The sequence below is a fragment of the Conger conger genome, chromosome 15 (assembly GCF_963514075.1).
Source record: "Conger conger chromosome 15, fConCon1.1, whole genome shotgun sequence".
NCBI classification, from domain to species: domain Eukaryota; kingdom Metazoa; phylum Chordata; class Actinopteri; order Anguilliformes; family Congridae; genus Conger; species Conger conger.
Genome location: NC_083774.1, coordinates 4,694,100 through 4,699,099, shown reverse-complemented (window position 1 = coordinate 4,699,099; position 5,000 = coordinate 4,694,100). Strand labels below are relative to the sequence as shown.

The following is a 5,000-nucleotide window of genomic DNA, read 5'->3' as shown; positions in this document are numbered from 1 at the left end:
ATCACCTGTCTCATCTCATTGGCAATATTTTGTATTATTTTGCAAAAATGTTAAGTTGAAATCAAAGACAAAGATACTTTGTTTGAGTTTGAGAGATTTGTTTTGGTTTTCGCAGCGCATCTTCATCTCCTTCATCAGTTCCCTCTCAATGTCCTCCCTCTCGCCCTCCATCTTTCCCTCTTCATCTCTTCTCTTCCTCCTCCACCACTTTCCCCACCTCTGTCTCATCCATCCATCTCCTCCACCTCCATCTCCTCCTTCCTCCGCAGTCTTCACTCCTCCTCTTCCTCCTCTTCCTCCCTCAGCACCTCCTCCTCTCTTCCTCCGACACTTACATCTTCACAGCCTCAGACACAAAAGGACCCCCCCCCCCACACACACACACACACACACTCACACACACTCCGTACAGTAAAATTGACAAAACGTCGTTAAAATCACTAGCAAGGGGGGTGGGGAGATAAAAACCAGAGTGGGGCGCCAGATAAGAACCTGATGGATTGGCTTTAATCTCCTCAGCGCCTCTCCGTGCGCGGCTGTTTAATGAGAGAGAGGAATACCACGGTAACGAGCGACTGTGTGTTTCTGTCGCCTTAATGAGGTAAAATGCTTCAGGGACCCCCCCCCCCCCCTTCTCTCCTCCCACCTCCCAGTCCCAAATTCTCTCATGTCACCTTCAAAGTGCCCCCCCCCCCCCCCCACCTCTCTGTCTCTCTGAAAAGTAAAGGCACCCCTCCCAGTTTCTGTGTCGGCCCATTTCTCTCCCAACGCAGTTCCCAGTTTGGTCTTAATTAGTGCGTCTGTGACTCTTCATTGTGAGGGCGTCCTCTGGCCCCCACTCCTCTTCAAGCTCCCAACTCTCTCTCTCTCCCCCTGTTCCCCTCTCTCTCTCTCTCTCTCTCTCTCTCCCCCTGTTCCCCTCTCTCTCTCTCTCTCTCTCTCTCTCCCCCCTCGTTCCCAACTCTCTCTCTCTCTCTCCCCCTGTTCCCCTTTCTCTCTCTCTCTCTCTCTCTCCCCCTGTTCCCCTCTCTCTCTCTCCCGCTGTTCCCCTCTCTCTCTCCCCCTGTTCCCCTCTCTCTCTCTCCCTGTTCCCCTCTCTCTCTCTCTCCCCCCTGTTCCCCTCTCTCTCTCTCCCCCTGTTCCCCTCTCTCTCTCTCTCTCTCTCCCTGTTCCCCTCTCTCTCTCTCTCTTCCCTGTTCCCCTCTCTCTCTCCCCCGTTCCCAACTCTCTCTCTCTCTCTCTCTCCCCGTTCCCAACTCTCTCTCTCTCTCTCTCCCCCTGTTCCCCTCTCTCTCTCTCTCTCTCTCTCTCTCCCCTGTTCCCCTCTCTCTCTTCCCTGTTCCCCCCTCTCTCTCCCCCTGTTCCCCCCTCTCTCTCTCTCTCTCTCTCTCCCCTGTTCCCCTCTCTCTCTCCCCTGTTCCCCTCTCTCTCTTCCCTGTTCCCCTCTCTCTCTCCCCCTGTTCCCCCCTCTCTCTCTCTCTCTCTCTCTCTCTCTCTTCCCCGTTCCCCTCTCTCTCTCCCCGTTCCTCTCTCTCCCCCCCCCCCCCCCTCAAAATGCTTTATTGGCATGACAAGATGCATTTTATGTTGCCAAGCACAAAAAGAGCATTGAACATACACCATTGAACACAGGAACATACAGTATTTGTGGACATGCATTCTGACATACTAAACTGCGTGCATTTTTTAATGTTCTCCTAATAAATAGGGGAGCATTTGGTGGGCTTTCAAAGTTCAGGCATATTTTTGTGGACTCTCTCTCCTGCCCCCCCCCCCCCCCTCTCTGTCTCCCTTGGTTTCCCATATAAGCAAAAAGGGGCAAAGTGCCATCTTATTAATTTCTTTCTTGGACGAGCTTAAATGTCAGTTTATATGAGCCGAAAGAAGATGATTGGTGAAGGAGACGACCAGGATGTGATTGGGGTTTTCAGGGGGGTTTTCAGGGGTATGTGCAGGGGGAGAATAAGGGTGGTGTATAAATATTATGAAGTGATGGAGAGTTTGAATGCGTTTGAGCGCGTCTGGCGTTATAAAGATCTTTTATGTTCAGTGCAGGGAGGGAGGCTTTGTTTTACAGATGGAATAGGTTGAGAGAATAGAATTCGTTTTTTATGGATTGTTTCATATGCTTTATTTTCTAATTTTTGTTTATGTCATGTCATTGGTATTTTTGGAGTGTAAATAAAGGATTGTTAAAATTCAAAATTCCTTCTTTCTCCCTCTCTCTCCCCTCTCCCCCCTCTCCTCTCCCCCCTCCCCTCTCCCCTCTATCCCTCTCTCTGTCCCCCCTCTCCCTTCTTTCTCTCCCTCCTCTCTCTCTTTCTCTCTCCCCCTCTCTCTCTCTTTCTCCCTAAAGTCCCTTCATAGATTAATGTGCATCTAGAGGTCTTCCTACACACTTTCCCTCTTCCCCATCATTCAACCCCCCCCCACCCCCACCCCCACCCCCACCCCCACCCCCTCCCTCCCAGTAACCCGGGGAAACAGCCTCATGTGACCTCACAGCGCTGTGAGCCAGACCAGGTTTCAGATCAGATCAGATTAGATCACATCAGATTAGATTAGTTTATATTAGATTAGATTAGATTAAATAATGCTTCATTGCTTCATTGTTTGTTTTACAGAGATCTGTTCTGAGCTGATTCCCTTTAGCACTGTCACCCCAGTGAACTGCATGCCCGCCCACGCCTTTGGAAACGAACCATTAGTGCACATTATCACTTATAAATGCACAGGGGTCAATCATAACTGAACAATACTATGGCCATGGCACTCATAGCCTTACAGTGAAGTGAATATTTATTTATTTATTAATTAACCTTTATTTATACAGCACACAATTGAAACATGCTCTTTTACAGCAATACCCACGTGCCTTTGGACATTACATTCCATTATTGGCATTTGGCAGACGCTCTTATCCAGAGTGACGTACAGTTGATTAGACTAAGCAGGAGACGATCCCCCCCCTGGTGCAATGCAGGGTTAAGGGCCTCGCTCAAGGGCCCAACGGCTGTGCGGATCTTATCATGGCTCCACCGGGAATCGAACCACCGACCTTGCATGTCCCAGTCATGTACTTTGACCCCTAGGCTACAGGCCGCCCTTGTGGGAGAAAACCGGAGTACCTGGAGGAAACATTTCATTATATTACATTACATTACATTAATGGCATTTGGCAGACACTCTCATCCAGAGCGTCGTTCAACAAAATGCAAAGTGCATAGCCATAACCAGGGATAAGTGCTCTGAAAGACCCTAGAGGGAAGTACAATTTCCACTGCTTACCTGCACAACAAAGATAAGGACCAGGGCCTATTTGATCATCATCTTTTAAAAATTATTATTTTTTATTTTTTATTTCATCGTAATACCGCAACATACACAGACGCGGGGAGAACATGCAAACTCCTCCCAGGGATTCCAGCCTGCTGTGAGCCGACAGTGCTGTTCACTGTGCTACTGTGCCACCCCAATACCCGGAGAGACCAGTTACAGTCAGCCATAAATGATTAGTCTACACAATAGGCCCGTTGAAGCGGACGTGTCTTTAGCCATGCCTGAAGGGTATGTCGAGTGTCAGCAGACCTTATCTGCAGAGGAAGTGAATTTCAGAGCCTGAGGGCTTCAGAGCGAACGTCCTGGTCACACGCTGGGCAGTGATTGGTCGAAGGGACGGTGAGTCTGTCGGAATCAGAAGAGCCTAGAGGGCAGGCTGGGGCAGTTGGGGCTGTAGTGTAGTGCTTAAGGTACTTGACTGAGAGCCACAAGGTCGGTGGTTCAATCCCCGGTGTAGCCACAATATGATCCACACAGCCGTTGGGCCCTTGAGCGAGGCCCTTAACCCTGCACTGCTCCAGTGGAGGATTGTCTCCTGCGTAGTCTAATCAACTGTACGTCGCTCTGGATAAGAGCGTCTGCCAAATGCCAATAATGTATTGTAATGTAATGTGTATTGTGATGGGCGAGTCTGGGGAAAGATCATGAAGGGAATTTTAGTTTTTTTTTTACCATTTACATTTGTAGTTTAGTAACTGTTTATGTGGTTTTCTTTCGACCGGCAACCAGATTAGGCCTTGCAAATGAGGCCTGTTGACTCCTTAGCCAATCAATGGCTTGAATTAAGCACTTGTTTGCTGGAACACTCCAAACACCTACAGATGGGCCTGAGGGTTTGAGCTTGGGATCTCAGCGCTAACAGTTAGCCGTAGTTGGCGTGGTACACGGGGGGTGGGGGGGGGCCCAGAGAGATAAATGATGCTTGTTTTCCGCTTGTTTTTGCTTGTTTCTCGTGGTTAATGAGTGTTGCCAATTCATAATTACCCATTACCCTACTACCCATTACTGCAAATGATTCCTGTTTCGTTTGTTTACTTGTACCGGCGTTTAATGTGACGATATTGCCTTCGTGCACCTAATGCGGAATCGTTTTAATTACAATTTTCCCAGATTACCGTGTGTATGGTAATTTTTCATTGACTTACGTGAAGTGCACACACAAGTGTAGTGTAAACACAGTCAGATTCGGCTGTAAAATTAAGCTGCTCAAGATGGTCGTAAAGCTGGTCTGGCTGAGTATCCACTAGCAACCAGCTAGAGCTGGTCTGAACTGGTCAACCAGCTAAAGCATGTCAACCAGCTCGAGCTGGTCTGAACTGGTCAACCAGCTAAAGCATGTCAACCAGCTCGAGCTGGTCTGAACTGGTCAACCAGCTAAACCATATCGAGCTGGGAGCTGGTCTGAACTGGCCAAACCAGCTAAACCATGTCGAGCTGGGAGCTGGTCTGAACTGGTCAACCAGCTAAACCATGTCGAGCTGGGAGCTGGTTCTGAACTGACCAAACCAGCTAAACCATGTCGAGCTGAGAGCTGGTCTTGGTCAACCAGCTACCAGCTCTTTCAAAACCAAGCTTGAGCTGTTTTTTTTTCGGCAGAGTTTGGCTGCCAGCTTTTGCCCGATCCTCAGAGGTGTATCGGGATGGGTGACCACCTCTGGATG

General features: G+C 49.0%; 1 protein-coding gene across 1 annotated transcript in view; it reads left to right on the top strand.

Moving 5' to 3' along the window:
• ldlrad3 (low density lipoprotein receptor class A domain containing 3) overlaps window positions 1–5,000 on the top strand; it is an 85,752-nt gene that overhangs the window by 35,905 nt on the left and 44,847 nt on the right. The window lies entirely within an intron of this gene.